The 27,356-nt window shown below is 44.0% G+C and overlaps 2 long non-coding RNA genes across 4 annotated transcripts; both read left to right on the plus strand.

Moving 5' to 3' along the window:
• The first annotated feature begins 2,842 nt into the window (after window positions 1-2,842).
• Window positions 2,843-16,739, plus strand: LOC128073085 (uncharacterized). 3 transcript variants are annotated; one of them, XR_008202612.1, is made up of 4 exons: window positions 2,843-3,189; window positions 5,898-5,961; window positions 16,341-16,472; window positions 16,565-16,739. It is a non-coding gene; the product is annotated as an uncharacterized LOC128073085 (long non-coding RNA). The 3 variants fall into 3 exon arrangements; XR_008202611.1 differs by having other exon boundaries at window positions 2,843-5,961; XR_008202610.1 differs by lacking the exons at window positions 2,843-3,189; window positions 5,898-5,961 and adding an exon at window positions 5,982-6,583.
• A 12-nt stretch (window positions 16,740-16,751) lies between these two features.
• LOC128073086 (uncharacterized) lies at window positions 16,752-22,516 on the plus strand. The gene is made up of 2 exons (XR_008202613.1): window positions 16,752-18,476; window positions 19,049-22,516. It is a non-coding gene; the product is annotated as an uncharacterized LOC128073086 (long non-coding RNA).
• The last annotated feature ends 4,840 nt before the right edge of the window (window positions 22,517-27,356 follow it).

Consider the following 27,356-nt stretch of genomic DNA (forward strand, 5'->3'; position numbering starts at 1 on the left):
CCCAATGATCGGAAGTTGGAGGTGGGAGGGTTATGTAGCATGTGATAGCTTTTATTATGCTGGTACTTGCCATTTCTGCTATAGGTGAGATTGTGGCTTCACTCCAGAGTGTTTTGCCAGTGATATCACTAGGACCAAGGTTATTTCTTAAACTGGAACAGGCTGCCCAAGGAGGTTGTGGATGCCCCATTCCTGGAAGCATTCAAGTCCAGGCTGGATGTGGCTCTGGGCAGCCTGCTCTGGTGGTTGGCGACCCTGCACATAGAAGAGGAGTTGAAAATCATTGTGGTCCTTTTCAACCCAGGCTATTCTGTGATTCTATGATTCTACTTGAAATCATGCTCTTAGGACATGGTGAAAGCACCACCAGATCTTAGCTTTTTCCCCAGACTTGAGCTTTTCCTTGCTTCCAGTTCATACAGAGCTCATACTGAGCTCACCTTACCTTCATGCAGCACTTCTTTCCTGAGTTTCCCTCACATAACCTATCACATGTATCTCTTGGGTCCACCTTAGGGCTGTGCATTAGGTCTTCTAGTTCAGCTGTGGTGAACTATCATTTTATTTCCTTGTATTGAATAAACAGATGTTTTCTGTATTAAGAGTCTCACTGGCATACTGTTTCTTTCCTTGCCTTCAGCAACGGGCAGACATGTCTGACTAATTGCAGCAGAGCCACACTGGCACCTTTGCTACAATTGGGACAACATGCAAAAACACAACAAGGGTTTCCATGGCACAACACCTGGTGAGATTAAAAAAAAAAAACAAGGAATAAGAACTTTTCCCCATACCTTGTACTCTTTTACAAGGTGAAAGCAACACAGGCTTGGAGATGAGGCTGCCAAAGTGTGCAGCCTGCTTGCTCACAGCACTTCCAGCGGCACATCTCTTCCACGGAGGCTCTTCCTTAAAGGAAGCACATTTCACCTGCCCCAGAGCCAATGTTAGAAGGAGGAAATGGATCACAAAGAAATTCCTGAAGGTAAAGCCTAACAGCGTGGTGGTTTCTCTGCTTGCAGGTATTCTTTGGGAATGCTTTAAAAATGAGTAACACTGTGGGCTTTACTGGTGTCTCCTGCTAGTGGGAAACACCTTCTGTAAGTAAAAACAGGGTATCTGGAAGGGTTGGGTCTCAAGCAGCCCACTGGTGCATTTTGTTTTACCTGCATGCTTTATAAAATGTGCCAGAACACTGTAAGAGACCAGAGAGCTTGGTTTTGTGTGGGCGGGAGCCCACAGGTGCAGGAAGAGCTCTCTGTATTTCTGTGTGTCATGGAAAGAGGGTTAATCTGGTTGGCTGGATGTACAACTGCACTCAGCTTCCTATTCCACGTTATTTGTGCATGGAACAGGCTGTCTAGGGAAGTAGGCATGGCCCTGACTGCCAGAGCTCAAGGACACTGCTCTCAAACATAGGGTTTGGATTTTGGGTGGTGCTGTGTGGAGCCACGAGCTGGGCTTGATGATCTTTCTGGGTCCCTTCCAGCTCAGGATATTCTGTGATTACCAGTGTGCTGCTTGCTGACCACAAAGGGTTTGTCCTACTTTGTCCTCCCAGGACCTCTCAGCTGAGAGCAGCCATTCTTTTCGTCTGATTTGCCGTGCAGGTGAAAAACAGATCAATCTGCTTTTCTCTTTCCCATGTCGCCACTGAATTTTTGATGTTTACGTGCATGTTGTAAGATTGGGAAATCTCCTAGTGTATTGTGTAACACGCTTACCGAATTCTGCCAAGCATTGCCAGCCTATCACTAGTCTTCCAGACCACCTTGCACATTTGAAGCTCATTAGCAGGTTTAATGAACTGATCAACTATCTGCCTCTCATTAAAGGTCTATTCCCTCATCCTGCCACATTCCCATGCTTTGTGCCATCTTGTGCCATGAGGCAGACGCTGTTCTTTGCCCAAAACCCTCCTGTAGCATCTCTGCAATTCAAATGGTGGTGATTAAGAAGTGGAGGCAGATAAGCGATTTCTTGTTTGCGTAAGAGTGGAAAAGCAGGGGGAGCAGAGCTAGGGATGGACCCAGAATAACTCACGGGCTGCCTGTCATAACAAGAAAGGGGAGCTTGCAACAACTTCGTTTTTCTGAGATGATTTATTAAATCTTCTGTAATTACTTTAGTCAACATCAATAAAGAACAATATGTTCTTTTCTAGCTTCCACAGGTTATTTAGGATCTCTCATAGCCATAATAGATTAATAATGGCCCTAGGATAGGATTGTATTACTAAACTTTTATTAAGTGTTTTAAAACCAATTGAAGACATTGCCAATTTGAGCTTTTTAAATTGTTTCGTGATATTTTCTTCCCATTTTTGGCAAAGCATTTCTGAAATACTCAATCCTGAAACTTTTAATAATTTTGCAAAAACAAAACAAAACAAAACAGCAATGTATGCTCTCTGATGCTGGCTGTATACTGTGATGACAATTCAAGTTAAGCACATGTTGTTGTGGGAAGAAGAAGGAATAAAATTTTCCAAAAAGGAAAACTACTTTTTCCAGCTTTTTTTTTTTTTTTTTTTTTTTTTTTTCATTTGTAAATGTATTTTAAGTCATATTCACGGTCTCTGTAAGTGATGTTTTAGGAGGTTTTGAGTCCTCCTTCCAGTTTGATGTGTCTTTTGGAAAGTCATATCACAGAATCATAGAATGGCCTGGGTTGAAAAGGACCACAATGATCATCTAGTCTCAACCCCTGCTATGTGCAGGGTCACCATCCACCAGACCAGGCTGCCCAGAGCCACATCCAGCCTGGCCTTGAATGCCTCCAAGGATGGGGCATCCACAGCCTCCTTGGGCAACCTGTTCCAGTGTGTCACCACTCTCTGTGTGAAAAACTTCCTCCTATTATCTAACATAAACTTCCCGTCTTAGTTTAAAACCATTCCTTCTTGTCCTATTGCTGTCATTTCTGAAAACTGTCAAGTCTCCATATTGACAAATGAGAGAATGCCTTTGGCAACATAATAATAATTACTGAATAGCCTGTGTGTCTGAATTTCAGGGAGACGAAAACCCAAATTGACATTGTTCTACCTGTTGTGGACGTGCCCTATTTCTTCCATGGAGAACATTAGCCTGAAGCAGCTCCGTGAAATGAAAAGGCTCTGCAGGACTCAAGGTTTGGGGCAGAAAGGAGAAAAATGAATGTAGATACAGTCACAGTTGGCTTTTGCAGGTAAAGGTGTACTTGCAACAACATCGGAAATATGTAGAGGAATTAAAGGACTCACTGATGCTGGGTCATAGGATTTGCTTTGAGTTATATGTAGCCCAGGGTGGTGACAGACTGGGACTAAGAGACTGCCTGAGCTCTGTGCTCTCCTGTCTCCCTCTCCAAGGCACAAGGTTATCCCTGGGGCTATAAATTTGTGGAATAATATACAATAAGAAGAAGCTCTTAAGACCAGATCTCTTCATTCTGGTGCTTACCTTCATATTTTGATTTTGAAACAGAAATTACTTTTGTTGGGATCAATCAGGATGAAATGTGTGCACACTCTCTTTTTGATCTCTCTTGCCTCTTTGGGAAGCAGCTGATTTCATCCACACTTAGTCTCCTGCCTTATCTCTTGTCATTCATGTCTCTTCTCGATACCTTTTTTTTGTTTTGTTATTTTTGTTTTTATTTTTGTTTTTGCTATTGCAATTAAAGCTCCAGGATCCTTGCTTTTGAGGAAGGAGCCAATCAAGGCAACCCTTGAGCTTCTCTAGCATCCTTTGAAGGACGGAAGCATATCCTCAGCACCTGGAGCCCACCTACCTCTGTCTTGGAAGGGCCAGCAAAGCCTAAGGCAGCAATATCCTGCCCCTGCATGCAGCCTGTGCACAGCCCACCCACAGTGCCCACCCTCAGCCCTGCACACTGTGGGATGTGACACAACCCCACCGTGGTGGACACGTCCCCACCAGGCGCTTGGTGACCTCCGCACCACAGGGCTGATGTATGCCCGAGGGACCAGCAAGGCTGGGCTGGGAGCTGTGGCATGCTGCAGCTGGCACCCCACAGACCATTCTTTAGCTCTGTTTTGTATAAACCCTTGTCGTTGTAGCACTTCATCTGGTGTGACGAGCACGCATGGTTTTTCTCTCCGCTTTCCCCCGAGGAGAGCCTGGTGTGGGCAGTGCAGCATTTCTGCTTCGCTCTGGTTATTTTAGAAACAAACTTAAAAACATATGTTCATTTCTGTTCGTTTATGTGACAGAGGCAAGGTCGAAGAGATAGGCCTGGGAAGGGGAGCTGAAACCTCCCTGAGAGCTGGGAGATCCTATTACACAGACTTTACTGCAGGCTGATGTTTAAGTTTCACTATAGGCTGCTCCACCACTGTAGTTTTAAATGCCCCTTTCTTTTATAAATCTCTTCCTTTTGTCTCCTTCTCCTTCCCTCACTTTCTTCTTCTGGACAATTTCACGCTCGGGACTACCCTCTGTTCTGCAGAAATATTCGTACATACTATAGGGAACACATTTGTACAGTTATTTTAGTCTTAATTTTTTCCCTATCTAGATCCTTGTTGCATTGCACACAGCATCCCTGCTCCACAGTTCTTACCTAAATCTCCACTTCTGTGAGGGCAGCCTGTACCTCTGAAATAGGTACGTGTTAATAGAATCATAGAATCATAGAATTACTCAGGTTAGAAAAGACCTTAAAGATCATCAAGTCCAACCACAACCTAACCATACTACCCTAACTCTAGCAGCTCTCTGCTAAACCACATCCCTGAGCACCACATTCAATCCACCACCCCAATAGGGCAACAAAAGGGGCTGACAGGGAACAGCAATGGGCAATGGAAGGTTTCCTTGTGAAAAAAAGCCAGAAATGGCATGTCTGGTTTTCATTCTTCATCACAGCAAAAGGAGAGTTTTGTGGTGCTGGTGGAGAGAAAGGTGGGGAGGGGAGATTCCAGCAGATAACATGTTGATACTGGAGACAGTAAAGGTAAGGTGAGGGTGGTGCAGACCTGACCTGCATCTTGTGGAGCTTATCTCTGAGGCTGCTCCCTGCCCAGGCAGCCCTTGGAGGTCTCAGAAGTGAGAGGAAAAAGGAAAAAGCACATGACGATTAAATTAACTGAAAGGAGAGTGCTTGGGTAAGATGCAGTCAGCTGTGGGCACTGATAAAGGCAGCTGTCGTGGGTTTCTGGAGTGTTTTGATAAAGTCTTGCACTTTGTTGCTGTGATGGTGCTGTTGAAAAGTGACTGGTAACTGAAGAGACTTGAGGTTGTCTATCGTGGTGTGAAAACGCTAAGATTTTTGGCAGGAGTACTTCTTGTTCTTCCTCCTCAGGACATTGGTGGGAATGCAACTGCACATTTCAGTGGGAGCAGTGTATGACCCATGATGAGTCCCTCTGCAAACCGAGAAACATTCTCTCAACCACTTCTGAGATGTCTGGATGTCAGTAGAAGTGATCACAGTCCCCTTTGTTGTTCAGAAAACATATTTGCCATAGCGGAGCAATAAACTTTCCCAGATTTTATTTCCTAAAAAAAAAAGTCAATTAAATAACAGGTTGGTTGCATTTGTAAACAAAGCAGTCTGAATGCAGTGCTAACAGAAAGCGTCAGGGACTTTTACAGTTTTTATAGCTTTTTCCCTGGGTGATTGCTTTTTAGAAAACTCAGTGCATATGATTCTCTTTTATTAGAAAATAAACAGAAAACACATGCCCAGAAACCACTTCAAAAGGTCTGTCTCCAATGCCAGTGCTAGAACTGTGTAGAATCTCCTTATGAAATGAGAAAGCAGACAAGTTTTTTTCTGGCCCTTTGGTTGAAAGCTCTGGCCAGCGTAGTGAAAGGTTTATGAACCTTCTGGAGAGTCTCCACTGCATGTATTGAACTTACACTGCTGTTCTGCTACTCCTTTGAAAATAGGGGAAACCCCACAGCCTGAGGATGCAAACCAAGCAGTGGGAAGAGGAAGGGACGGAACAAAAAGGTAAGAAAATAGTAACTAAAGGCACAGCTGGCTGTGTATTGCCATTGCTGATCCTGATCCTATAAATTATCTAGTTCACTGTGGTTTCTGCCTCCCTTCTGCCTGGTGTCTGGCTTTGAAGAGGCTTGGTGGTTTCCTTTGCCCTCCCAAGGGAGAAGAAGGCAGGTAAGGGTAGGCTGACTGCAGCTACAGGATTCTGAGAACTGGGAGGCTTGATTCGCTCTCCATGTATGCTGAGGGAAGCAGCACAGTGCTCAAGCAAGCAAATGAGAGCTTGCTTAGTTTGGGTAAATCAATTAACAGATAAACTAACAGATCATTTTCACACCTCCTCACAAAGCTTTGTGTTGTGGTACTTAAACTTGTAGAAAATTTTGCGCTAACCAAGCGGGATAAAAGCCCATGTTTCCTTTCCAGACAGGTGAAAAGAAATTAATTTCCCTTATACCACTGATGGTCTTTTGGACTGGACTTTTGCAAAGTAAATCCCAAGCAGTTCCTGCTATGTCTCCCTTTCCCCAAGCTCCTTCTAATGATGTTGGATCTGCAGTCTCCTCCATCAGGTGCCAAGCTGTCAGTTTGTGACCTCTGAGAGAACAAACACACTTCTCTGTTGGAAAAGGTAGGGATGAAGGCATGGAAATTTATGACATTTGAATTCTAATTTCTGAGTTCAAATTTTAGAAGTGTATATTGTGAAGTAGCTAAGAGACTGATGAAGCCAAAGGGAAATTGCTGGAACATCAGCTTGTATGGCAGGGTGACTTCCTGTGCACAAGAAACCCTCATGATACCCCACAGCTCTTCTGGAGCTGCTGCTGAAGGGGTGCAGCTTCTGTGCCAGCTATCTCTTGGGTATAAGGGAGCTTATTTCTTTGAGAAGCAGAGCTCTTTTCTTGCCCACTGAGTCTTTAAAGCAAGCAGCGTGAAACCTAAGAGATGCAGCATGACTTCCAGAGCTCCGTGATACGCATGGGTGATTTTGCCAGCATTGTTCATGCAAAGAGGCCAGATAAGTGGGGGAACTTTGCAAGCGGCGCTTCCCCTCCGAGCTGTCCCACGGCTGCCGTCTCGCCGGACCACCCTGGTGCAGATTACAGCAGCAGTTTATTAACACAGAACAGAGATCCGGGGCTGGCCATAGGAAGCTCAAGCCCTAACAGCACACTGCAGGATCCTTGTTCTCCCTACACAAAGCTGCTCTGTGTTAAACTATGGTATCGACCCGCACTGGCGTACAAATGCCTTTCGTTAGGGTTTGCACGCTGCGTTACAGGCGGCTTCAGTTAAAGAACAAAATAAATCTGTTGGTGGCAATTTGCTGTTTAGCCGTACTGGAAGTGAGTTTTGGTAGGGAGGACTGGCAGTGTGGCTCTCAGTGCCACAGTGGTTTCGCCAGCGGTTGCGGAGGAGATGGAGAATTTTCAACATCTCATCCGACGTGGCTCTCCCAGAATGCAGCCCACTCCAAAGTCACAGGTCTCTATACACTTCATAAGGTGCTACAGCAGAACTTGAAATGTTCGCTCACAGACCCCTCTCCTGGATCATTTCATTGACCACCTGGTGTCGTTCTTTTTAAAAGACACACTGCGTCCTGCACATCGCGTTCTGTTTACCCTTCGGCCCCAGCTTGGCAGAGTGCCTGGGAATGTGCCTGATGTTCAGCTCTTTCCCAGATCAGCTGGACACTGAAGACGGTGTGTAAAGATAAGCTGTCATGTTGCTGCTCCCACTCAGCAGGAGAACACCTCCCAGCACCTGCTAGTGGAGCATCTGGATGCGGGATGTAAGAGGGATGGGAGAGGTGCACAAACAGAGCTTTTTGTTCCACGTGGTTCTTACCACCTGTTTTTGGGGATCGCTCAGATTTATGTGCTTGAATACTGATTGCAGATGGGCATCAAAGAAATAGGAGAGAGAATTTTTCAAAGGAAAAATTGCTCCTTTTGTGAGTCCAAGCAGAGTTATTCTTTGACACCAAGAGCCAACAGGCTGCACTGAGTTTCTGATTTCCCTGTGTGTCAGTGCTGCTACTATAGGTGAAGCTGCATGTTACGGTCTGACGATTCAGTTCATTTGGTTGGCTGGAAAAAGTCTCCTCTTTCTGCAGTGGCCAAAGTGAAAGGCACATTTAAACCTGAGGAAGTGCTGGCAGCTGCAGAGGATGCCTGCTAGAAAGTAAAACCTAAGAAATTACACTTAATGAACAGCGGATTGCATGCATTTTTAGTATGTGTGTGTGTATGCACAGGAAAAAGAGAGGGAGAGGTAAGAACAACCCAAAGCCCAATGGGAATGAGAGCAGGCTGTTGGTATGGGCTGATTTGACAGTAACTTGGTCTGATGAAGGCTATGGTATCAGTCGCTGTGGGTGCCTGTTTTTCCAGAGGGACGGCAGACCCACCACCACGGTGCCACTAGTGCACATAATACAGTGCACTCGTCTTGGCATGGCTGCTGCCCTTTGGGTTTTCCAGAAGGGGCATCTTGGCAAAGGGATTCAACTGAGTGTGTTTAAACTAATAAGTTACATTGGCTAAACTGCTTTTCAGTTTACTTATATGTCCTTTTACACTGCTGGGAGCACATCGATCTTACACTAGGTCTTCTAATTGTGCCTATCTGGATATCTTTGGTTTTGTCATGATGATGTTCTTACTCAATTTATTTAGCCAGTGTGGATGTTGTTCTCTACTCTGGGAGGCCTCTGTAGTTCAGGTGGTACCACAGCTTTTCTAGGAAGAAAGCCAGAATTTTTCTGGTCATCAGAGTACATTCTCATTTGCTCGCTCGTGTTTTGCTGCTCTTATCTCTGTTTATTTTATATTGTCATCAAGGGCACTCCTACACTTGTCCTGTGTGGTGCCCAAAGGATCACCCCTCTGCAGCTTGTGATCTGCCTGTGGGATGGAAAGGCTCAGGGAGAGTGGGTGGAAGTTGTTAGAAAGATCTCAATGGTGCATTTTTTTTCTTCTAAATGAAATCCCTGCCACAGGATTTCCTACATGCTGAAGCATAGAAATCCATGTGAAAGTGTCTTAACTCCTTGTGTGTTTATTATCAAAGTCCTTCAGGTTTGTTTGACTATTTTGTTGTGTCCAGTTTCTTATCTGATGACTTCTGGTTACCTTTCTCATTTGGAGGCAAAGTCCAAAGAAAGATCAGCATCTACTTCTGGAGGGAAGAGCTGGCAGAGAAATGGGTCAACTCTGCCCCCTTTTTAATCTGAAAGTTGTAAAACAACTGGAAATTCTGAAAGAACTGCATCTCCTACAACTGCTATTGTCATGGTCCCCACAAAGAATATGTGTCATCTTAAATTTGGGGAACAGAACTTCTACTCCATGAAGCTGTGGTCTTATGGGTGACAGGACTGGTAGGCATATTTATTAGGAAAATCGACTGGAGGCAAACATCACTCAGGGCTGTTTTCAAGGACGCCCAAGGATCAAGGTGTCACATCATTCCCACGAGCTCCACACTGCTGCTTCATCATCCCTGGCGCCAGAAAGCAGGCTCTTGGCTTCACCTGGATCTTTCTGTCATTTAAAGACTATAAATTCTTGCCCTATCCCAAGATATCATTGCACACGTATGCTCTGCCTGCTTTAATGTAGTGTTTGCTTTTCAGAGAGAGCACAGGAGCAAAGAAAGCTAAGTTATGTCTTGTAAAGTAGCTGACGAGCCTTTCTGGCTGAGCAGAGTTTTGACTGGAAAACTGAAAACTCAGCTCGTATTGTACCAGTATGGCTTTAAAGCCAGGTGCCTTGGCTGCTAGTATTTAATGAGTGGACACTGCAAAAGGAGTATAAGAAGATTTATGACAAAGACAGTGAGGTGGGGGAGTCACCGTCCCTGAAGCTGTTCAAGAAACATGTGGATGTGGCACAGAGGGATGTAGTTAGAGGACGTGGGAGTGATGGGCTAGTGGTTGGGCTAGAGGATCTTGACTGTTTTCTTAATCTGTGCTTGTAATCTGCCATGTGGCAAAAGCAAGGAACAGCAGTAACCAAGACCTTGTTCAGGTGAGGGTGAGCAGCCTTGAGAGCATGACAGAGAGAATGCAAAATACTTGAGCACAGCAAGACAGCAGACAATCTTGTAGTGGTTATTTGTGGCATATTTATAACCATGCCCAAGTAACTAACATGGTGAGTAATTTTTAGTCCTCCCTTGGTATAGAGAGAATACTACACTGGTGTTAATGAAGGCGAAAAATGAATAGTGAGGAGGTTAATGGTGGTTACTTTAGCTAGAGAGCAGAAAGAAAATCCCCTTCAGGGCCACTTAAGTCTGCTCTCTAGATGCTCTGCTAGAGCAGATTTACCTCAGCTATCACCTGCTTCCTCTGTTCCCCCTGTAAGTGCCTGATGTGATGGTGGTGATGTCACTCTCATGACCCATGATGTAAAGTGCTGGTGAGTTTCAGTCTCAGGAGATGAGCACAGCTCTGAAGTCTCCTGAAGAACCAGGCTAATAATACCTTTCCAGGTGTCTGAAAAACCTGCCTCAGGCGGCAGTGCAACTTCAAATTTCTCCATGTTTTACCAAAACTGCAGGAAACGCGGTGCTTTCCAATAGCATTCCACAGCCACTGCATTGATTTTGGAAAATTCATTTAAAAAAAAAAGCCTAGTGAGCTGAATAAGGCTGAATTAGCAAATCACAGATACCCAGAAGGAACAGTGTCCTGTTTATAAGGAAAGAGTGTGGTTGCTGTGGTCAGACAGCCGGGCCATAGGCCAGGTCATGCCTCCCCAGCATATTTTATCTCGCCTCATGTCACAGGCAGGATGTGGGGGATGGATGGGTTCCTCCTCCGAAAGGTGAGGGTGATTCATGCAGCACAGGCGTTGCTCCTTCGCTGGCTGCTTCACCTCACACTAGCAGAACCTTTGCTTCTTCATGAAGGTGTCACAAGGGAGATCCCCGCTAGCAGAGTCAGCACAAGCCCACCTTGGGGCTGACGAGGCAGGCCACAATAAGGCCTGAATGGACCTCTTCTCCTCAGCCAAGTGCTAACACTTATGTAGTCTGCTCAGCAAGTGGTGTGTCTGTAACACTCAAACCATGCTTTGGAAGCCATTGGGCTGTGGCAGCATTCCTGGGTGTCCTCGCTTGTGCTGTGGGCTACTGGTGCAACCTGTGGGTTCTAGAAGGCCAGTGGGCCACAGGGGCAGCTCTCCACTGTCGTCTGGAGCTGAGGGGACATACAGCAGTGGCATTTCAAGATCCAGCTTTCTCCATAGCTACAGGCATCTGGTGGTTCCACTGTTGCTGCAGTTTTCTGGAGGGCGGCAGTGAGATTAAAGGTGTGTTGTGAAAAACCCTCAAATTCAATTACTAGATACAGATGAAATCCAGTTTTTTGTCTCCATCCAGGGATCCCTGTGGCACTTCCAGGTGCCACAAACATGCCACTGGCACAAAGCTGATGCTGTCCTTCTACATGGCCTGATGAGCTCACTGAGGCCACAGGCCATAGGCAAGTGTGATTCGAGTCCCACTTATTTATAAGATGTTCACGTGGCACAGGCACTCAGAAACTGGCTGCTACTTTCTCAATGCTGTGCACTCATTTTTGTGGTCACGTAGCATCTCCCCCCAGACAGCTGTTGATCTGTAACAGAGGGTAAGACTAAAAGAGACATCACAATATTCCCCTCTTCCACACATATGGACTGCTGAGACTTCAGCAATTGTGTATAGCTACACGTATCAGTGCTACAGGATACAATAAATTCATACTGAAGGGAGACTGTGGGAGGATTGCTATCATTCTGTGTTCTTTCAGGGTTTACAAAGACTGAAGAGTCTTCAGTTCATGGTAGGTTTCCTCTGAGTTCATGTGCTTACTGGAAGACAAACTCTCTCTCTGGCAAAACTGTCACTGGGGCTATGCCAGTATGTCATGGAGAAACTCAGATGCTGCTCCCAGAGTCTGGTTCTCTGCTGAGCATTGTTGCAACAGGCAGATGTGCTAAGGTGTTGCTGAATGGCCTTCTCTTTCTCCCCACTCCAAGAAATGCATCGTTCCCCAGTGAAGTACTTGTTTTTCAAGCTAGTAAATCACATGCACTGTATATATGCCCCCCCCCAATTTACTCTGGAGTTGCTGCTGCTGCAGTCACAGGAAGGAAGGATTTCACTGCTGCTGTTGCAGTGTTTTTCTTGTTTCTTGTAGCATGCTGTTTAGACAAAGCCCTTTCCCCTTTCCCTTCCATCTAGCTCCTTGGCCAGTTTTCTTTTCTGAACCCCTGAACTGATCGATTTCCTTGCATATCTCTACTATTTCTCAGTAATTAGCTCAATTTCCCACCCCCCACTTAGAATGAGGAAACTTCCTCAACAGCAATGACCAACAGAAAGGCCTTAAGAACTCTTCATCTTTATTTAGCCCAGACTTTTCCTTTCTGGTTTGCAGATGCCTCAGGCCGGACATTACCTCGATCACAGAACAGTCCTCATTGTGAGGAGTGCAGGCAGAGCAGACACCTGCCTGTCCTTCTGACACACTTTTAGGCTCCTGTACTGGGGCTGGCTAAAATTTCCTATGTGATGTAATGAAGTGGTTTCCTTTTCTGTAGATTCACAATGAAAAATATTTTTGCTGCTGTTGTTTAGTTCCTCTCTTCTCACCTCATGGATTTTTCCAATTTTTGTATTTTAGAACATTAAGTTGTTTTTATTCAGTTCTTTCCTTTCCTTCTTTGCTCTCATCCATCTACATTTTTTGCTTTTTCTGTCAAGCACTAAAATCTATGAAGGGCAGATCTGTGGGTGGGTACAGTGTTTTTTCCTTCCACTGAGCTCCTTGCCTCTGCTGCATTTATGCCTGGTTTTAACCTCCTCAGCATCTGACAAATCCTGAAGTAGTTGTGAAGTAATTGGATTTCCTTTTTATCTTTTTCTATGCTATGGCTTCTCCTTGTCTTCTGAAGTGATGGGGAAAGAAGGCAAATCTCTGTTTCTTTGTATGAGCAGAGGAGGCTCCTGCTCTTTGGAAGAAAGATTCCACACCCTCATTATTATTAGAGTGAGTTTAGAAGACTTATTTCTTCTGTGAAGTGTTTTCATAGAATCATGAAGGAAAAGACTATTAAGATCACCCAGGCCAACCATCATCCCATGCCCACCATACTCACTGCCCACGTCCCTCAGTGCCACATCCTCATGGTTCTGGAACACTTCCACAGACCGTGACTCCACCACCTCCCTGGGCAGCCTGTGTCACTGCAGCACCACTTTTTCCAAGGAGAAAAGTTTCATAACATCCAACCCAAACCTCTACTGGTGCAACTTAAGGCCATTCCCTCTTGTCCTGTTGCTATTACCTGGGAGAAGAAGCAAACCTCCACCATACCACACCTCACTTCAGGTCAGTGTAGAGAGCAATAAGGTCTTTCCCGAGCCTTCTGTTTCCAGGAATAGATGACGTACAGGAGGCAGAGAATGTATGACTTGGGACATGCAGGAAATCAACCTGAATTTCCCCCATTTTTATTGCACGTCACTATTTCCCACCTGTCTCAGTGTCCACAGATCAGATTTACGGGTGTGGGATCTAAGTGAAGGTGGTGGATGTATGCACGTTAGGAAGCTTTTTCCTTCCTTGTGAGATGCCGATGCATAAACACGCACAGAGTGCATACCCAGTGTGTGCGCAACCACGCACAGGCGCTGCGTACCACCCCGCTGTGTGCGCAGGGTGCTGAACCTCTCGCTGCTCCTCCAGTGGAGCAACAGTGCCAGCTGCTGGTGCAGCACTGGCCTGCCAGCCTCGGCGGGCACCGGGAACAGCTTAAGTGCTGCAGCTTCTGTACTCAGAAATAGTTCCTCCCTTCTATTTCCGTACCAACATAAAACTCCTCTGGGGTCATGTAAGCCCATGCTGGTTGCTTTCTTTGGGACGTTTCGCACTGTAATTCTAACACTTAAAGCTATTTAAAGCCCCGTTCCTCTTCCAGCCTCTCTCCCGGCACTGGCTGCTGGGAAGGAGAACTTTTTGCCGAAGGTAGCAGAGGGGCTGGCGAAGGTGTCGTGTGCTCTTTGGGACCTTTTAGTCATGCCGTGGCAGCAGCAGTTTGCCAGCTGCAAATTTGAGATTCTCATTTGTACTCCAGTTGCTGTCAGCACTGGGGAAAACAAGGTGGCAGCTGATGGGCAGGGCACTGTACAGTGGTTTTGGTCAGAAAAAAAGGGAAACAAAAAGATGAGGGGGAGAAGAGAATGTACAGGTGTACACAGAAGTTTAATTTAATTAGAATTCCAGTGAAATGCTTAATAAAATATATGGGCTTATTTTTCAAGAGCTGGAAAAGGCAAGCCAATTTCTCAAACTTTTTCCCATGAAAAAACGTTCTCATTTGTCTTTTGATCCATAATGCCATGTCTTCTCTCTGTCTGTCTTCCTTTCAGCCTGCTGTCATAGAATCATAGTGTCATTAAGGTTGGAAAAGATTACTAAGATCACGTAGTCCAACCATCAGCGCATCCCCACCATGCCCACTAACCATGTCCCTCGGTGCCACATCCACACGGTTCTCAAACGCCTTGCTTTATAGTGGGTCACAGTGTTTGTAGAAGGTGGCAGTTGGGGGAAATGAATGGGGAGTAGGAAGCAGGGGGGGGGGGGGGGGAGGAGGAAGGGGGCAAAAAGGAAAGGAAAGAACGAGAAAGTGTGAGAAACTAATAGAGCAAGGGAAAAGAAAGTGAATGGGTAAAGCAAGTAGTCTAGGAGGGATCACTTGGGAAAATCTGTAGAAAAAAAATAGGGATGGATGGAAGGAGAAAAACAGGCAAACAAGCTGAAAGTGAGTTCGATGAGTCAGGGTTTCTGTGGTTCACTTGCACCTCCCAAAGTGCCATTATTTACTCTCTCCCAGCCACAGATTTTCTTTGTAATTATTTTGGAACAGGGCATAAGAGGAAAACAAATAAATCAGCTATTCTTAACCGCATGTGGGGAGCCTGGGCTGAGATGCAGGTAGGCTGCAGCCATGTGAGAGTTCTGCGTTGAGGTCAGAGAGCTTTGGCCACCTGGCAGGATACAGCCACTGTTGCTCTGTTATATGGGTATTTTTCCCTAATGCCTTCACAGGAACAGCTAAGACAGGCAGGCCAGAGCTGAAGAAAAAGAAAAAAATATTATATTGGTGCTGCCTGGAAAAAGAGGAGCATCAAAGCTCTTTCAGTGAAGCTGAAACCTCAGGTTTTTTTTGGGAGGGTTTTACCAGGTGAAGTTTATAAGCCCTATGAAAATAGTTCCCAAGCTGGCTGTTGCTGGCTCAGCACTGCAGCCCCATATGGGAGCCCTGAGGTGGCCTATGGGCACTGCAGGGGTCAGGAGACCTGGCACTAAGTGAGTAAAGGAGAGCGAAGTACAACTGTCCCCTTTCAGTGACAACAAGCAGCCAGGTTGACCTGAGGCCTAATGCGTAACCTCATCTCTGTGTTGAAAGATAAAATACAACCTGCTCTTCCAAAACCCCAGATGGTCTTCCTGCCCTTCCTTTCTCACCCATCTCCACACTGCAACCCCATGTGTTGACATATAGCAAGTATAAAGCTCTGAAGTAAGAAGTATTACTGTAACTGTTGCATTTTCGGTTTGGATATTATGTGGCACTCAGCTGGATTCCTTCTTCGCGTGTTCATTGCTTGAATCACCTAATTGCTGTATTTTATTTTAAATTGCAGAGTAGAGAGAGGTTTTTATTTAGCACTATAATCTCATTTCACAAAGGATTTTTTTTTTATAAGTGTTTTGTTGTTTACGTTGCTCATTATGAGACTTCCAGGGTCTGCAATTTAAACATTTTATTGGTACCAATTTTGGCTGAACCCATAAAATAACTGTTAAAGTCTGTTCATAAAAAATAAAAACACAGATTTGGTCAACAGCAGGAACTTATTTGAGAGACTAAAGGCACATCTGGAAGCCTGAAGGAGAGAGCCAGGAGTGTCTGGAAAGCCACCATGGAAAGCATGGAGACAATGAGAGACAGAGGAGGACAGGATGTCTCCTTCAGGAGAGCTGTTCCACCATAAGAACTCCCATAGCAAACTTTCTAAGATTATCAAAAGTAAAATAACATACATGGCCTGAAGGAAAAAACAAAACAAGGACTGGCTATTTCCTATTAGGTTGCCATTGGCACTCAGTACTGCTGTGTACCTTCTGCATGGAGACTGCAGAAACCTTGTGAAGCTCCATGGTTACTGGTGAGTAATTAAAAGACCAATCTCTAGGATTTGTGTGTGAATACCTATAGCATTTTCCTTCCAGTGAAATACTCTCTGACTGGCCTGCTTTGGATTTGGGTGCCATTGCATCATCCCTGCTTTCCTTGAGCCACCTTTATTTTCTTCCCCAGGTCTCCACGATTCAGTCACTGTCCACATGCCTGGTGTCCAGACCAATCTCACTCATCGGGAGCACACAGATGTGAGAATGTAACTGTATGCTGCTTATGAAGAAAATTCTGTGAAATTGATTTTGTCACTAGGTTTGTAATGAAAGTGTTTTGATTCCTTATTACTGATACAAGCAAATGAGATGGGTGTAATCCTGGCTCTCACTCCACCCCTTTTCTTGCAGGGCTGCTTTTTGACCATTCTAGTGGTGCAACATGACAAGCCATAGCACCAAAAGTGGGGAAGGAAAAACTTTATAAGCCTGCCTAACTCCAGGCTGAAGCTGCTGTGTGAAAAGGAATCCAGTTGAACAAAGCTCAACAGAAGTTATGCCATGCCACATTGCTGTGGGAGAACGTTCTCATATATTTGAAATCATGAGATTTGTGTGCATGTTAAGTGCCTACTGTTTTCAGTATCCTTTTTAAAATGTAGTCTATAATGCTACTGGGAAAAAGAGAACACATTTGAGAGAGGTTTCTCCTTACATATACAATTTCAGGGTTTGGAACAGACCACCTGGGAGTTCATAAACTCCTGAGGGACTTGTGAGATCCAGTCCGCATGTGAAATTTCTAAAATATACTACAAAACTTTGGTTGCAAATATTCCATGGTCAGCAGTCCCAAATGGGGACTCAAACAACTGGAAGGAAGGAGCCAATGAGGACTTCGTGAAATTCAGCTAGAATGAATGCTGAGTCCTGCATCTGTGATGGATGAACCCTAGAACTGACAGAGGCTGGGGAGTAGCTTGGCAGGAAAGGCTTTGAACACCTTGACTTAGGTGGTGGGCTCTTCTCAGCACACCTGAAAGAGGGACAAGAGACAGAGCAGCCTTGTCTGAGCTCACACCTAACCTTGCTTTGAGCAACAAGCTGAACTCAGAATGTCCTGATGTCCCTTCCCACCTGAATTATCCTGCGATCTTCTAAAGTGCTGCCTTTAGAAGTCTGAGGTTCCCATTCCCCATTTGCCTCCATCTTGCTCTGACAAGCTGCCTTAGCCTCCCTGATTTTTCTCTCCTGTTTTAAACCATGTTCTGTGAAGTGATTCCTATTCCAAACCAGTAGAGTCTTGTTATGGTCATGTTCTGATTTATTTTGCTGCACAATTATGAGCTACAGTGAAGCTATGCATTTCTATGAGTAAAGGAGGAAGCTTATGTGCTTTATTACTCATTACAGGCCTTTAAAATAACCAGCCTTTTACTGTAAATATATTATTATTTTTCCTAACAGCAAAGCTAAACTGCAAATGTGCCACTAGATGTCCCTTGTCACCCAAGTGATGGTGGCACATTCCCAGCGCTATATGATGTAGCATTGTAAAGAAAACAGTGTTTAAAGTATTCAGTACGGAGAGATGTCATGGCTGCCTCAGAAAGACTTGTGTTATCCTCAGAAAGGTATTGTCATAGGTAGCAAGGAGATAATTACTTCTTTTATCTCTTTTGCTTAATTCTAAAGAGACCCCCTAGTAAGAAGGTGTTTGTTCTGAAGGGATATTTTCACCAGGACCAACCCAAATTTCCTTGTGAAAAATGCTCACACTAGGAATTGCTGGGTTGCTGAGCCTAACACTGTGATGTTCAACAACTTTTGCAACTCCAGTACAGGCCAGGGTAGCGTGAGATGGGATCTGGCAATCTGTGTCAGTAGATCTGCTGGAGAAGGGATAGGTAGCTTCAGGATTTTCTTGCACCTTTGTATTGATTCTGACCTTTGGGGCAATTTTATATTGAAATGGACCAATGAAAGAAGCTGCTTCTGTGAAGAGGTGTTGGACATTAAGCATTAGTTTAAGGAAAGAAGAATACAAACAGAGGGAAAAAATTGGTCTCAATTTGCTTCAGACAGAAACCCAACAAATGACAGTTAAAGCCCTTCATCCTCTTTGTTGGCTGCTGAGAGCAGGAGATCACCTGCTTCATGTGAGCTGGAAGAGCTGAGCTGGCCAGTGAGGACGGAAGAAGATGCATGCCAGGCTCCTTGAGGAGGTCCTCAGGGCACCCTCTCTCCTTCTGCCCCTCTACTCCACCAGTGCAGCCAAAGCCTGGAAGGATCACTGTGTCCCTACAAAGGGGGAAAGAGGCTGGTGAGTGAGGGAGCAGCCTCTGAGGCTTGCAGCATGGAGCAGGGAGAACTAAGGAGCAGATCTGCAGAGTTGGAGACAGTGCCCAAGGGGGCACAGGGAATCCCCCCTACCCTGATCCTACTCGGCATCCTCAAACCTTTCCTTACACATCCCAGCCCCGGCAATAGGGCAGTTTTGGTCTCTCCTGCAGCACTTCAAGTGTTAATTCCTCCGCATGCCATGTGGCCTTGTTTTCGCTGGAGTGGAAGCTGTGTTTCCATATGTCCCTATCTCCCACAGCTGACATCTCAGCGAGGACATCTGTGCCACTCGGCATGCCTGTGCCCTTGCACAGCTTCACCTGGGCTTGTGTGGAGTGATTCCTCCTCGCCCTTGTCCCTCATGGTGCTCTGTGCACCTACCATTGCTTCATGAGTAGGGGGATGCGCCTGTCCCCATGCTGCCTTAAAGCATCTGAGCTGGGTTATCAACCCCGGGTAATATTTTATAGAATCATTAAGGCTGGAGAAGACCACTAAATCACCTATTGCATCCGTAGTGTGGTTAAAAACTTGCTCTTATCTGTTTCTCAGGATGTGCCGCTGCGGTGTGTGATTGCACAGACCACGCTGTTGTGTATTCAGTCACATACGCCTGCCTGAATGACTGAAATGAAGTATTTGCTGCTTTCTACTTCATTTAAACCTGCGGGAGCTGGTAGTGCTCATCCTCCCCACATACTGAGGTATCCACACGTGCCACTCGCCAGCCTGGGGCTTCTTCCCCAAGCAATGGCTGAGCAAATCTCTTAATAACAGAGCAACTACTGGCAGATTATTGTGATCATAATTTGGCTGACATAGCCTTTATTACTAATGGCAATGCTGGAAATGGAAAACCCAGCTTGATGCTCAGCTCCCTGCTGGAAAGTAATAAAATAAAGAGGAACAAAATCCTTGAATGTATTTGCTACCAAACCTTTGAAAAACACAAAAGTGGAACCCTGCCAATGCTGTTGCTGGCAGTTTTTCAGACCAGAGCCTCTCTCCAAGGTAGGATTAGAAGTGGAAATGCATTTGTATCTATGACATTAGTATCGTGTTGTTGTGTATGAATGGAAGGCTTGCAATCATTTGACATCTATTGGTTTCTATTGCAATTATGGTACGCTGCTTTTTTTTTACCTTCAGCATATTTTTTAACAATCTTCCAGTCATGGAATAATTAGAAAACAGCTCCAGTTATTGTAGAAACAAAAACAAACAAACAAACATACAAACAAAAAAGTGTTTATTTTGTCAACTCAAAGAATGGTCAAAAGAAGAGTTTCATTTAAAATGTTCTTATAAAAATGGAGGGTGTCGCAGCTTTTCAGTGAGGTCTTTGTTGACAATGTGGGCTGAGGGAGGTTGGCTTTTACATAAACTCTTTTGTCCATCTCTGTGCAGTGGCAGAATTTGCAGCTAGTTTCTGATGGCAGAAATTTCTTGTCTGTGGCAGCTGAGAATGATTTGATATCATGTAGAATAATAATAAAAAAAGCATCTCCAAACTACAGCTCAGACTTTGAATACTAGAATGAGCCTTCAGTGCTAAGGAATGAGCCTCCAGTGCTAAGTATACAGAGAAAGCTATTTAATTTTTTTTTTTTTAAACATAAAAAGAACCACTCGATACAATCAGTTGCAAATAAAAGAGGAATGTAAATGTACTTTTCAATTATTTATTTATTTCGCTCCCTCTCTTTTTTTCATGTTAATGTTTCTTTGGCTCTTGGCTCGTAACCATCCAGTGATTATAATTATAAAGAAAACCAACTTTCTACCATGCTAATTAAACTGTATGTCACATAGGCATTTGGGGAGAATTTCCCATGCTTTCCAGTGTGAATGGAAGGAAAGAGCAGCGGTGCTCAATTTAAACTCGATTTTTTTCTGGTACCTTGCAAAAAGGCTTCATTGTATTTTGATTAATCTATGCTTGGTCCACCTCGGATGTTTCCATGGAAACAGATTTTTTTTTTTTTTCTTGATGGCAACTGTTAGGCTCAGGAAGGTTCCTCTCTACACAAAACCACTCCAGCTCCTAAAGAACTACTTGTTGGAAATTTAATGTGCATAAACAAAACTCCCAAATTCCTCCTCAGTATTACGGTATTGTTGTCGTCAACGCTAATGAAGAAGTGTTTTCTTAATGGTATGGAATGGTGCCTTTTCACTCCACAAGGAAATAGAATAATGTTATTATTCTTTCTACTGCAAGAGAGTGCTTTTCTTGGACCAGGAAAAATTAGATTGCAAACCTTTCAAAATTAAATTTTAAGAGTTCCAGTGTGTGAATATCATATAGTTCTAGGCATAAATCATTTGCCTAAATGGCTGTAAAAATTTAATTAAACTTGCCTTGTAGATTGGCAGCAATTTGAATGAATTATTCTTCTGCGTCATATTATTTTTTTCAAAGGAAGAAATAAGCTCTTCATACACACTGCTATTACGTTTGAAATAGGTTTAAAAAGTCAACCAACAGGGGGAGCATTTGTATGCTATTGTTATTGTAACAAAGTGCTTGGAAACATGACCATATTTTTTTGTCTAAAATTATTAGAATTCTTGACCATTTTTAAAAATAGAAAAGGTTTTGGTTCGGAGTGTTTCAGTTTCTGAAAAATCAGATCTTGACTTTTGCTGACAGTACAAGAAGCTATTTTAAATTAGGTTCATTGTTTGGAAAAATTGAAGTTTTAAACAGCAGATCAAATATTATTTTGGTTGAAAAGCAATTTTTATTTAAAAATACGTGGAGGAAACCAATTCAAGCACCTCTAATTGAAACTTGACTTGTTTCTTTTATTGCAGTGACACCTATACCAGATAAGATAGTGTAGAAATACAAAATGTAGATACGTCTGTTAGAGTAATGCCCTGACACCAGTGCTTGTAAAAGTCAAGGCACAGATGAGAGAAAAAGAGCTGTTGATTTATTCATCCTTCTTTTTGTTTCTTCTTTGTTCATCATGAGAAGGAATCTGCCAAATGGAAAAAGGAAGATCTCTTTGAGAGCAAAATAGTTTTCAAGCGTTCTCCACGCACGTACTGCGAATAGGAAGTATACATCGAGCTAGGGAAAAAAACAGGAACCTGTCAGTTCCTCTTTCCCATGTTCTATTAGAATCTGTTCATACAATAACAGCACCTTTTTTACCTAAGCGTTCCTCTTGAGCTTTTGGAGCACCGCTACCATCAGCTGCTCTCACAACAGCACGAGGTGTGAAGGGTCCATCTCTTTTCACAGTGGCTCTGCAGATAGCAGTGCTGCCCATTTGTAGGACACAAGAGGCTGTACAACGCTTTAAGGTAGGTCAGGAAAGTGAAATAGCTGGGGGCAGTAGGACCTGGCTGCAATTACTTGAATGAATGAGAATTCCGTACTGAATATTGCTCTTGGCTGGAAAATGTAACAGTGCCCAAAGCAGCCGTGCAGGCAGGATGTGGTAAGGATTTACCGTGAGTTTGTCTTTGGAGAACTGTGTTGCTCAAAGCCTTGGGTTTCTTTGAAGCAAGATTTATTTCTCCTCTATATGTGGTGCTGGTTTGGTAAGTACTGGTTTTGAATCTCACAATCATGCAGTGGATTCTTGGAATTAGTCAGGACTTAGTTTTTTGTTGTTGATGGTGGTGGTGTTTTGTTTGTTGGTTTTTTTTTTTTTCAGAATCATTGGATGGCTTGGGTTGGAAAGGACATCACAGAGCATCTAGATCCAACCCCCAGCCATGGGCAGCACTGCTAGCATCAGGCACTACATCAGGCTGCCCAGGGTCCCATCCAACCTGGCCTTGAATGCCTTCAGGGATGGGACATCCACAGATTCTCTGGGTAGCCTGGGCCAGTGCCTCACCATTCTCTCAGTGAAAAATTTTCTCCAGACATCTAACCTAAATCTCCTCCTCTAGTTTAAAACTGTCCTCCCCTTACGTGATAGTGAAAGTGTCCTATGACTATCAATCAATGATTTTTTCCTCAATATTTCTTTCTCTGCTGATTAAATTAGTATGTAACTATTTGTTTTGTCATTTGTCCTACACCCTAGAATAAGCAACACCAAGACAAGAAAAAGACAAAACAATGTTAACGACATTAACATCTTAAAATTAAGCGGGAATTGTCCAGTCTGCAATGCCACCATGTGTGGCAGAGAGAAAACCCTATTGATTTACATATGCCAGCAATCTATTCGGGGCCTGCGAAGACTGGGAGTGGGCAGCTGTGAGAAAAACAGAAATAAGTGACAGTAGACTTTGAAATGGAAATCACAGCAAAGCACCATATGTGTGACTAAGTAGTACTGCTGATGCCCTCGATTCAGTGCTCTGATGAGGGAATTTATTGGGTAACTTTGAATTCAACACAAAACACTGTGCCACACAGCAGACTCCAGAAATCTTTGGGGACTCTGCCCCTTTGACCTCTACAAAGCACATGGGACAACACCGTGCTTGTGGGAAAAAATCTTAGTCTTAAATGCTGCTGCAAGACCAGGCAGGAGGGAAGTATTTGCCTTTCTCACTGAGTACCTCATTAATAAATGTACATTATTAAACACAGAGTAGTAACAGTGGACAAGGAGAAGGCTGAGGTATTCAACAAAATTTTTGCCTCAGTCTTCACTAGTGACTGCTCTACACACAGCCTTCAAGTAGATGGTTCAAGAAGGTGGGAACTGGAGGAGTGATGCACAGAGAGATCTGGACAGGCTTGAACAGTGAGCCCAGGAGGACCCATGAGGGTCGATGAATCCAAGTCTTGCATCTGAATCATAGCAATTTCCCCTATCAACCCACAAGCTGGGGGATGTAAGGATAGAGCCTGGGCAGCCCTGCCAGAAAGGACCTGTGGGTGTCTTGCACCAGTTATTGCAGGCAGAGAGAGATCTGTCATATATATATATATACACCTAGTGAGATTAAGACTTTAAAGGAGGCAAATGCTGCCCAACCAGCTTACTGCAAATCCTAGCTAGTAAGACTTGGGGGAGGAGAATAGAGAAGAAAGCGACAGAAGAAAGATAGGAAATAAAAGCAAGAGTTCATTATAGAAAGCAGAAATAGTCCTGCAGTGGATTCACAGCATTCCATGAGCCCGTAGTCTTCAGGTCCATTGTGAGAGTATACAGGAGTTCCTTTGCCTTAGGAGTCCTTTCTAATAGTCTTTTTCTTTTTTTTTCTTTTTTTCTTTTTTTCTTTTCATAGTTTCCTATGATAATGGCACATACGGCACTTCTCTACAGGCTTTTCTACTTTTGGGTAGCTAGACCCCTCTGAGCCCATCCCCCAAGAGTGATCCGGCTGCACAAAATCCATTCTTCCAGTTGCTTATCTGTAGGACATTCTTTGTTGCCCCTGGCAACCATGTGTAGGCAGAGGTGAGGCCAGTCCAACAGGGGCTGACTGCAAGCACTCAGGCAAGCTTTGAGACTAAAAGTATAGTCTTTCACAGAGGGTAACAGAAGATGGTGACCTGAACATGAGCAGGCAATGTGCCCTCAGCCCAGAAAACCAGCCATGTTCTGGGCTGCATCAAAAGAAGTGTGGCCAGCAGGGCAAGGGAGGTGATCCTGCCTCTGTGCTCTGCGCTGGTGAATAGGTTGCCCTGAGAGGTGGTGGATGCCCCATCCCTGGAGACACTCAAGATCAGGCTGGACAAGGCTCTGAGCACCCTGATCTAGCTGTCGGTGTCCCTGTTTACTGCAGGGGAGTTGGACTGGATAGACTTTAATGGCCCTTTCAACTCAAAGGATTCTATGGTTCTATGATTCTATGTCATCCCCTGGGAATGCAGCTTCCTACTCACTAAGTTAGGGAGCACCTACTTGTCAGACTGGTGCACTGTAATATTTACTTTTGCTTCCTAACACTTCAAAACAAATGTGAGAACAGAATATATATTCCCTTCACAAGGCAGGATGATGGCTGCTTTATTGCAAAGTTTGGTTATTTATTTTCCTGCCGTGACGCTGGTTATGATCAGTATTTTGCTTAGAGTTTTTTCTCAGGCTCTTCAAAGGCCATGGAGTCAAAGTCTGATCAATGGAGGAACTCCTGCCAAGCTGCAGATATGGCAGTAACACCACTGTGCCATTTGTACGTAGCCATGGACAAGACAGGGCTCATGTTATAGGGGACCTGGGGTGAATTTCCTAAAATTTTCAAATGAAGATGGCTCCATTTACACCTGAAAATATAAGCCTGGATGTTAAAAGTTATCCCTTATAGCCTCATCTGTCAAACTGCCTCACATTTATCAGGACAAAGTCTCGAAAATTCAGTGGTTCTGGCTCCACTACAGGTGCTAGCCTCTTTCCAGCATGATGGCTCCAGGCACCAGCTCCAAGGCATCTACAGCAGTCCTAGACACAGCTGCAGCCGTGTCCATTCTTGGATTGCACCATTTGTCAAAGTGACACATATCATGTGAGGGTTGCACTGAAGCCCACCGGATGAATGTGTTTGGAGGTGATGATGAGAAAGATGACATAATGGAGCAACCCATGAGATCATACAATAATGGAATCATAGAGTGGCTTGAGTTGGAAGGGACCCCATGGATCATCATGTTCCAACCTCCCTGCCATAGGCAGGTCCACCAATCTCCAAACCTGGTACTAGGTCAGGTTACCCAGGGCCCCATCCAACCTAGGATATCCAATTCTGTAGTCAGTTTAGACATCCAACTCCCACTGTTTATTGAAGTTGTGTGCCCTACCATAGCTATTTAAAGGTCACAAATAAAGGTTAAACACAAGAGGCTCCTTGCTGGCATTGACGAATTGGAGTAATTGGCTGTCATGACACAGCAGCAGCAGTGCACAGGGAAATTGTCGGTGGGAAGGTGTCCTGTTTGCAGTTAAGCACAGCTTTTGGGGCCACAGATTTTGGAGGACTCTGTAACTGCTGCTTTCATCTTAATTGGCTTCTTATTTGGGATTGTCACCTTCCAGCTGGTAGTCTTTCAGACTCTAGAAGTCTGAGGTGAAAAGCAGGGTACTGAGAATAGCTCCTGAGCAAGATTCCGCTCATGAATCAGATTCCTCTCACTTCGCCGTGGGTGACAAATGCTGATGCAATAACAGTAGTTCCCATGAAGAGCCATGGCTCAGAGAGCAAAATTATAGACACATGCACATAGTGATGTGGTTAATCATGAATGTGCGGAGCAAGTTTTGAAAATGTTGCATAATGTAATTACTAGCTTCTGTAATGCAAACTTCTTAAAGCAATTACTGTTGTATGAATGCATACATTAACCATATGTCTATTAAATTTAATGCTCTCTTCAGAAAAAAAAAAAAAAAATAGGTTGGTCACTAATTTGACCTAAGTTCACAGGGTGCTTACAGGTCACCAAATTAGTCAGATCTGTATTTGCTGAACATTAAAGCATAGTTATTTAGGGCCCATAATGGGGCTTGCTGGTTCTGACCAAAGGAAATAAGTTCCATGACTTCATGATGCAGGTGAAAAATCCTGTTCTGGCACATTCAGAAGTAGATAATGCTTTTGCATGCCTCCAAGTCAACAGTCCTGAGGAGTCATTGATTTTTCTCTGCATCTGTCTTTGAAAATTGGTTAGTTAAAAGTGCTGTGAGCTGAGTACTTTGAATCATAAAATAACTAAGGTCAGAAGGGACCTCTGGAATCATCATTTTTCAAAAGCTGTTGCTGTGCCAGGAAAAGGGGAATGGTTTAGAGACCTCTTGGTGTTAACGCTTGAAAATACTGTATGTAAAGAAATATTGCATCCCTAAAAAATATGAAAACAGAAATTCTGTACAGAAGGTGCTGATTTTTCATTGAGTCACTGAACCACATCATCCCAGGTTTTCATAGGAGTTGTCCTATTCTTTACTCAGAGTTTCCAAGAGGCCTGATGCATATGCCTGAGCATCATGGAAAACTAAAAATGTTCATAGCCCTCAACTCTTAGCATGTTTTCTTTAACTGTCTTGCACCAGTTACTTCTGCAGAGTTTCTCATGCACTGCAAGCCATGATTGTGTGCTCTAAGCCTTCTGTAGTTTCAAGAACAACCTGCAGAAGTGCTAGTTGAGCCTGTGGACCCTAATGTGCCTTAACAACTGAATAACCTCACCTGGTACCTCCACCCCACCCCAGGACCCAGTTCAGCTCAGCCTGGGGCTATTTCCATCTGAACTCTGCTACTGGGTGGTGGTCTTTATGCCTAAATGGTTTCTGGTGTGGAAAGTTCTCATCCAGTTTTGCCTGGTTTGCTGTCAATAGAACCATTACTAGTTCTGCCATGTTCAGCCCTGGGGGTTTGTGTCCCACATTGAGGACCTACTTCATTACCTTTGTGCTCCGGCCCTGCACATGGTCCTCAGGTGATAAGAAGCTGGTTCCCAATCCAATTCCTTGGAGGATGATGATCTGGTTGCTGTTACTTGCTATTTCTTGGTATGTAGGTCAGTAACTATTTTTATACTCCAAATTTGAGATTTTTTTTTTAAGGTGCAGTTGACTGCTCTGACCTGTGGCTCATATTGTCCTTGTTCTCAATTCTGTTTATCATAACCTACGTATTTTTTCATATTTTGCATTTCAATGGTCATTGTGCATATTTTAGTGCTATATTATTTGGTAGCTCATACCTTACTGTGAAATCTAGTTGTTTCTGTTTTTTGCTTTTTTTGTGTGTGTGGTTTTCGTTTGTTTGTTTCCCCAATAGAGCGAGAATACTTGCATATGGTCATAGGAGTCAGATGTACTATTTTGTTTGTTTATTTCTAGGTTAATGTGTATTTACTGCTTCTTTTGTTTACAAAAAAGGTTTCATCTATTGTGCCTAAAAAGATCTCCTTGAATATTAAATCACCCCTGAAAAATAC

The sequence above is a fragment of the Tympanuchus pallidicinctus genome, unplaced genomic scaffold (assembly GCF_026119805.1).
Source record: "Tympanuchus pallidicinctus isolate F22 unplaced genomic scaffold, pur_lepc_1.0 scaffold8, whole genome shotgun sequence".
Lineage (NCBI taxonomy): Eukaryota > Metazoa > Chordata > Aves > Galliformes > Phasianidae > Tympanuchus > Tympanuchus pallidicinctus.